This window comes from Pseudophryne corroboree, chromosome 12, assembly GCF_028390025.1.
Source record: "Pseudophryne corroboree isolate aPseCor3 chromosome 12, aPseCor3.hap2, whole genome shotgun sequence".
In the NCBI taxonomy this organism is placed as follows: Eukaryota; Metazoa; Chordata; class Amphibia; order Anura; family Myobatrachidae; genus Pseudophryne; species Pseudophryne corroboree.
Genome location: NC_086455.1, coordinates 68,478,050 through 68,486,998, shown reverse-complemented (window position 1 = coordinate 68,486,998; position 8,949 = coordinate 68,478,050).

The window sequence follows — 8,949 nt, the reverse complement described above, 5'->3', positions numbered from 1 at the left end:
GTATATCCTCGACTTAAAAATCGAGAAGTAACTTCTGTACACTGTATATTTCTGCGATCTGGTTCAGAGTTAATACGCATGATTCGTAAATACTGAGAAATAGGGAGACTTTCTTTTAGAGCAGGGGGATGGAAACTATCTGCTTGTAACAGCAAGTTACGATCAGTAGTTTTGCGAAAAACAGTCGAGATAAAACCAACATCTGTTTTGATAACGGTGACATCAAGAAAATTAATCTCGGTAGATGAGATAGTATACGTCAAACGAATAGGGCTGTCTAGTGCATTCAGTTCATTGACCATGTTTATAAACTCAAATTCGGTACCTCGCCAGAGTAAAAAGATGTCGTCTATGAATCTTCGATAAAAGATAATCTTGTGGCCATAAATTGGCAATAAATGTGTGGTCTCATAATCGGCCATATAGAGATTGGCATATGCAGGGGCCAGATTAGACCCCATTGCAGTGCCTGCAATCTGCAAAAAATACTTATCCTTATATAGAAAGTGGTTTTGGGTCAATACTAGTTCAGTGAGTTCTAATATGAAATTAATTGGAAATTCAAGATTCTCAACTTTCAACAAACTTTTCTTAATGGTATCCAGTCCAGCTTGGTGTGGAATTACTGTATATAAAGAACATACATCTAAAGATGCCAACATCAGAGTTTCATCGTTTGCCTGAATCCCACGTAACTGAGTCAGGAAGTCACCGGTGTCTTTTAAATAGCTTTCAGTTTTTAATACTAGTGGTTGTAAGATACTATCCACTAGAATGGCTAATGGTTGTAATATAGAACCATCGGCAGCTATAATAGGCCTTCCAGGTGGATGGACCAAAGATTTATGTATTTTTGGGAGTGTATAAAGTATGGGGCATTTGGGATGATCCACTTCCAGAAAGTTTTTTAAATCATCACTTATCCATCCCTGCTCGTAACCAAATTGAATGGTCGAATCAACCTTGTTTTTTATTTTAATCATCGGATTACAGTCTAGTGGTCTATATGTCCTGACATCAGATAGTTGGCGTGAAATTTCCTGGTCGTAGTCAGCCCAATCCTGAACTACGACCGCTCCACCTTTATCCGCTGGGCGGATAACAATAGAGGTGTTCTCTCTAAGGGCTTTAAGAGCCGAGCGTTCGGGAGGGGTTAGATTATCAAACACCCTAGATGATTTGTCTGTCTCAATGTCAGATTGTACTAATCTCAAAAACGTTTTGATACTTGGATTTGAGGATGGAAGATCAAAATGTGATTTACCACAAAATTTACTTTTTCTACCAACGGTAGATTTATCTGAAAAATATTCACGGAGCCTCATGGATCTGCCAAATTTGTATTGGTCAACTAGTTTGTTAAATGTTTGTGTTTTACATACTGGCACAAAGGTTAACCCTCTAGATAAAAGTTTTATTTCCGCCTCATTTAATTCATTAGAAGACAAGTTAAAGACAGTGTTTACTTGCGCTTCTGACGGCCTCTTCGCTTGACCACCACCCCTCCTCGTGTGCGGTCGGTGCCGCTTCTGAGGTATTTGCCGGATCCGGTGATATTCACCGGACCGGTCTCTAAAAAATTAACTGAATCCGAGGGTCCCTCCGTGTATTCAGCGTCGGAGGTAGAAACAGAAGACCCAAATTCCTTGGGAGGTATCTGTATTCTACGTCTCCGAGGGTAACGTCTATTGTAGTCCTCCGAACTGCCAAGAAGCCAACGGTATACCGTGTGATTTGAATAATCATTAGTCACTGTTAGTAATTTTTTCCTTTTAAAGGAAAGTAGTTCTTTTTTATAATTTTCAACTTGAGTTTGTAATCTATCTGTCCAATTTTGGGACTTGTCATCCCGTAATGTGGGAAGTGCTGTGATGTTCGTGGTCTCAATATCAATCTTAATCTTTTTAAGTTCTAAACCTACCTCCTCTATAACGAGGGCCATAAGATCAAGTGAACATTTATTAAGAACCCCACACCATCTACTACAGAATGTGGGGTTGTTTCTACCTAGTGTGGGAATATTGGCTATTCGGAATCCTCTAGGTAACTGCTTACGCCTGTGATATTCAGAGAGAAACTGACCGTGTAAGGTCAGGTCAACCTCCCTCTGTCACAGTTTCAACACTTTGTAGAATACATCAATAGGGGTATCTGAGGGTAAGGCATCGAAATCAAGCTTATCAAATAGGAGTTTTTCAACTTCCTCATCGGTGAAGGAGACAGTGCCACCTTCTGCCTGAGATAATAATCCATCATCGAGTAAGTATACCCCAGTTTGTGACATCATAAATGGGCGAAAAATCAAGTGTCAAAGTATGTACTTTAAACTACAAGGCAAATTGGTAATGTGCCAATGCTGAAATCACCCAATAATATGGATCAAAACAAACATAATATTACAAAAATATAAAGCAAAAATTATTAAAATGAAACTCAAATCAAAAAATGGTCCAGTATGCGTTATCCGTCTGCTGGACTGAATAGTCCCTCCACATGCGCAAAATGTCCAACTGTTTTGATGGGTGTCAGGAAATCTGGTCCACTCTCTGTGGGCCCGACTCTATATCCACGGTAATCCTGCACTCTCATCCCATATACTTCAACGTTGCGGGTGCTCCTAATGAACCCTTGCAGATACACTCGAACAGCAAAATTTCCACTAGGTGGAAGGTGCACTCTCGCGGTAATAAATGAGGTCCGTATATAAAAGACTTTTATTAGGAAAGTCCAAAAGCCATATATGTCGACGTTTCGGTCCGTATGACGGGCCTTTCTCAAGACTATTAGCTTTTAAATAAACATCTTGCATCAGAATATTGTCATGTGTCTGTGAAAAGAATAAAGTATAGACAAATTCACATATACAGGGAACTACGCCTCCCAGGCCAAGTATCATCTGACAACCTTCCAATAATATAATCACCGCATTAAATATTCCATCTCACCAATTACTAATGTATGTGACCATGCAGCTTTTACTTGAAATTCACCACCTTCACCTGTGACAGAGCCACCCAAACTCATAGTATCACGTGAAAACAGCTCACCTAAGATCAGATCATAGTCATCAACAAATTCCTAGCGCAAAAGGGATAGCATATCCGGACACAGTCTTTAAAATTCATAGATGTAGAAGAACATACATCTAAGATAAATGTCAAACATGGATTATACTCAAGGAAAAAATCACTAACATAGCACTTCAGTAAAAACCATTCTCAAACATACCTGATCAAACAGATCCTGCTACCATGATACAGCTGCAGGGTCACGGTATGCACGGCGTGCTGCATAAATAACAACAAAAACTGCATCCATATTGTGCTACAATCTGCGTTCAGTAAACGGTCAATGATACAAAGTAACAGGTGAAAACTTACTGTGGTTGAGAGGAGAGTAACGCGTCCCTGAGCTGCATGCCAAATGACAGCAACGGGACTGCTATTTAAATATCCCGGACCGGAAGTAGCCGGATACATCGTATGCATCCCTCTAAAACTTCCCGCCAGTGGGTGTTCGCGGCTAATACTCTACAGAATGCTCCATCATCCACACAAGAGCGGCTCCCAGGCCGCACATCACAACAGCCACCAAAGGCCCCATGTACCCACATCAGCAACACCTGTAACGCGCCCCGGCAGATCACGGAGCTCCTGCGTTCCATCTGCCGGAAGTGCGTTCCACCGGACCGGAAATGGCCCGAATGTGCACCAAACAGGCAGTGGGTGAACTCTAAATTGGGTTCCTACCCTCTAATGTTAAATGAAATCAGATGACAGTGTGCGGTATATCGTGGGGCGTGGCTCACATGCTGCGACCAAAACATTAGTAAGGTGATCACAATGGGAAAAAAAAACTATGTCAATACTTAACAGATGTCTAGGCCTGGGGGGTCATACATACAAACATTGCACAACTGAACCAATGTACAAAGTACAAAAACACTGAATAATTACAATTCAGTGTTAAAAAATCAAAAAATAAATGAAAATAAAAATAAAAAATAAAAAATAAAATATAAAATTATAGAGATCTCTATAATTTTATATTTTATTTTTAATTTTTTATTTATTTTTTATTTTTATTTTCATTTATTTTTTGAATTTTTAACACTGAATTGTAATTATTCAGTGTTTTTGTACTTTGTACATTGGTTCAGTTGTGCGATGTTTGTATGTATGGACTACCCCCCAGGCCTAGACATCTGTTAAGTATTGACATAGTTTTTTTTCCCATTGTGATCACCTTACTAATGTTTTGGTCGCAGCATGTGAGCCACGCCCCACGATATACCGCACACTGTCATCTGATTTCATTTAACATTAGAGGGTAGGAACCCAATTTAGAGTTCACCCACTGCCTGTTTGGTGCACATTCGGGACATTTCCGGTCCGGTGGAACGCACTTCCGGCAGATGGAACGCAGGAGCTCCGTGATCTGCCGGGGCGCGTTACAGGTGTTGCTGATGTGGGTACATGGGGCCTTTGGTGGCTGTTGTGATGTGCGGCCTGGGAGCCGCTCTTGTGTGGATGATGGAGCATTCTGTAGAGTATTAGCCGCGAACACCCACTGGCGGGAAGTTTTAGAGGGATGCATACGATGTATCCGGCTACTTCCGGTCCGGGATATTTAAATAGCAGTCCCGTTGCTGTCATTTGGCATGCAGCTCAGGGACGCGTTACTCTCCTCTCAACCACAGTAAGTTTTCACCTGTTACTTTGTATCATTGACCGTTTACTGAACGCAGATTGTAGCACAATATGGATGCAGTTTGTGTTGTTATTTATGCAGCACGCCGTGCATACCGTGACCCTGCAGCTGTATCATGGTAGCAGGATCTGTTTGATCAGGTATGTTTGAGAATGGTTTTTACTGAAGTGCTATGTTAGTGATTTTTTCCTTGAGTATAATCCATGTTTGACATTTATCTTAGATGTATGTTCTTCTACATCTATGAATTTTAAAGACTGTGTCCGGATATGCTATCCCTTTTGCGCTAGGAATTTGTTGATGACTATGATCTGATCTTAGGTGAGCTGTTTTCACGTGATACTATGAGTTTGGGTGGCTCTGTCACAGGTGAAGGTGGTGAATTTCAAGTAAAAGCTGCATGGTCACATACATTAGTAATTGGTGAGATGGAATATTTAATGCGGTGATTATATTATTGGAAGGTTGTCAGATGATACTTGGCCTGGGAGGCGTAGTTCCCTGTATATGTGAATTTGTCTATACTTTATTCTTTTCACAGACACATGACAATATTCTGATGCAAGATGTTTATTTAAAAGCTAATAGTCTTGAGAAAGGCCCGTCATACGGACCGAAACGTCGATATATATGGCTTTTGGACTTTCCTAATAAAAGTCTTTTATATACGGACCTCATTTATTACCGCGAGAGTGCACCTTCCACCTAGTGGAAATTTTGCTGTTCGAGTGGATCTGCAAGGGTTCATTAGGAGCACCCGCAACGTTGAAGTATATGGGATGAGAGTGCAGGATTACCGTGGATATAGAGTCGGGCCCACAGAGAGTGGACCAGATTTCCTGACACCCATCAAAACAGTTGGACATTTTGCGCATGTGGAGGGACTATTCAGTCCAGCAGACGGATAACGCATACTGGACCATTTTTTGATTTGAGTTTCATTTTAATAATTTTTGCTTTATATTTTTGTAATATTATGTTTGTTTTGATCCATATTATTGGGTGATTTCAGCATTGGCACATTACCAATTTGCCTTGTAGTTTAAAGTACATACTTTGACACTTGATTTTTCGCCCATTTATGATGTCACAAACTGGGGTATACTTACTCGATGATGGATTATTATCTCAGGCAGAAGGTGGCACTGTCTCCTTCACCGATGAGGAAGTTGAAAAACTCCTATTTGATAAGCTTGATTTCGATGCCTTACCCTCAGATACCCCTATTGATGTATTCTACAAAGTGTTGAAACTGCGACAGAGGGAGGTTGACCTGACCTTACACGGTCAGTTTCTCTCTGAATATCACAGGCGTAAGCAGTTACCTAGAGGATTCCGAATAGCCAATATTCCCACACTAGGTAGAAACAACCCCACATTCTGTAGTAGATGGTGTGGGGTTCTTAATAAATGTTCACTTGATCTTATGGCCCTCGTTATAGAGGAGGTAGGTTTAGAACTTAAAAAGATTAAGATTGATATTGAGACCACGAACATCACAGCACTTCCCACATTACGGGATGACAAGTCCCAAAATTGGACAGATAGATTACAAACTCAAGTTGAAAATTATAAAAAAGAACTACTTTCCTTTAAAAGGAAAAAATTACTAACAGTGACTAATGATTATTCAAATCACACGGTATACCGTTGGCTTCTTGGCAGTTCGGAGGACTACAATAGACGTTACCCTCGGAGACGTAGAATACAGATACCTCCCAAGGAATTTGGGTCTTCTGTTTCTACCTCCGACGCTGAATACACGGAGGGACCCTCGGATTCAGTTAATTTTTTAGAGACCGGTCCGGTGAATATCACCGGATCCGGCAAATACCTCAGAAGCGGCACCGACCGCACACGAGGAGGGGTGGTGGTCAAGCGAAGAGGCCGTCAGAAGCGCAAGTAAACACTGTCTTTAACTTGTCTTCTAATGAATTAAATGAGGCGGAAATAAAACTTTTATCTAGAGGGTTAACCTTTGTGCCAGTATGTAAAACACAAACATTTAACAAACTAGTTGACCAATACAAATTTGGCAGATCCATGAGGCTCCGTGAATATTTTTCAGATAAATCTACCGTTGGTAGAAAAAGTAAATTTTGTGGTAAATCACATTTTGATCCTCCATCCTCAAATCCAAGTATCAAAACGTTTTTGAGATTAGTACAATCTGACATTGAGACAGACAAATCATCTAGGGTGTTTGATAATCTAACCCCTCCCGAACGCTCGGCTCTTAAAGCCCTTAGAGAGAACACCTCTATTGTTATCCGCCCAGCGGATAAAGGTGGAGCGGTCGTAGTTCAGGATTGGGCTGACTACGACCAGGAAATTTCACGCCAACTATCTGATGTCAGGACATATAGACCACTAGACTGTAATCCGATGATTAAAATAAAAAACAAGGTTGATTCGACCATTCAATTTGGTTACGAGCAGGGATGGATAAGTGATGATTTAAAAAACTTTCTGGAAGTGGATCATCCCAAATGCCCCATACTTTATACACTCCCAAAAATACATAAATCTTTGGTCCATCCACCTGGAAGGCCTATTATAGCTGCCGATGGTTCTATATTACAACCATTAGCCATTCTAGTGGATAGTATCTTACAACCACTAGTATTAAAAACTGAAAGCTATTTAAAAGACACCGGTGACTTCCTGACTCAGTTACGTGGGATTCAGGCAAACGATGAAACTCTGATGTTGGCATCTTTAGATGTATGTTCTTTATATACAGTAATTCCACACCAAGCTGGACTGGATACCATTAAGAAAAGTTTGTTGAAAGTTGAGAATCTTGAATTTCCAATTAATTTCATATTAGAACTCACTGAACTAGTATTGACCCAAAACCACTTTCTATATAAGGATAAGTATTTTTTGCAGATTGCAGGCACTGCAATGGGGTCTAATCTGGCCCCTGCATATGCCAATCTCTATATGGCCGATTATGAGACCACACATTTATTGCCAATTTATGGCCACAAGATTATCTTTTATCGAAGATTCATAGACGACATCTTTTTACTCTGGCGAGGTACCGAATTTGAGTTTATAAACATGGTCAATGAACTGAATGCACTAGACAGCCCTATTCGTTTGACGTATACTATCTCATCTACCGAGATTAATTTTCTTGATGTCACCGTTATCAAAACAGATGTTGGTTTTATCTCGACTGTTTTTCGCAAAACTACTGATCGTAACTTGCTGTTACAAGCAGATAGTTTCCATCCCCCTGCTCTAAAAGAAAGTCTCCCTATTTCTCAGTATTTACGAATCATGCGTATTAACTCTGAACCAGATCGCAGAAATATACAGTGTACAGAAGTTACTTCTCGATTTTTAAGTCGAGGATATACACCTAGAACATTAGCCAAATGTTTAAATAAAGCTACTAAAATCTTCTTGGGTCAACAGAGTAAGACCAATAAAAGTACAGACCGCATGATTTTCCCAACACAGTTTGACAATACCACCACTATACGGAAATCACTAAGGAAGCATTGGCCTATTGTAGCCTCAGATGTCAATCTTCCTTTCTCTAAAATTAATTCGCCTATGGTAGCCTATCGTAGAGGCGCGAATCTTAGACAACTATTGATGCGCCCTACTATGTTCCCCAAAAAAGACCTGACTCCATTTCAGGTGATGCAGTCAAGACCGGGCAGCTACTCTTGTGGTAGCTGTACCACTTGTAGATCGATGTTGACTGGTCCAGTGTTTTATCATCCACATTCTGGAAAAGTAATCAAGCTAAGATATCACCTACACTGTCGGTTAGACCATGTAATCTATATTCTCAAGTGTCCATGTGGACTTGTATATGTTGGTCTGACTACACGGCCATTTCGAGATCGGATGGCCAACCATCGGTCCTCGATCCATACTGCATTGACTACAGGCAAAACGGATAAACCAGTAGCCAGGCATTTTTTAAGTGCTAAACACCAAGTTGCTAGTTTAAAGTGTAAACTAATCGATTGGATCCCACCATGTCCTACTGGTGGCGATCGGTCCCTGTTGTTGAAGAGACGCGAAAGCTATTGGATACACAGGTTGGACACGGTCGCCCCGAGAGGACTTAATGAGTCCAATCCATTTAATGTTTTTCTGTAAACTACACCTAAAAATTTGTTTTTCTTTTTCTCTTATTTGTAATTTTGTATTTTCTTTATTCTTGGAACCTGTCACTATCGAAGGAATTGATTTATATTTGTGTCTTGGAGGAAG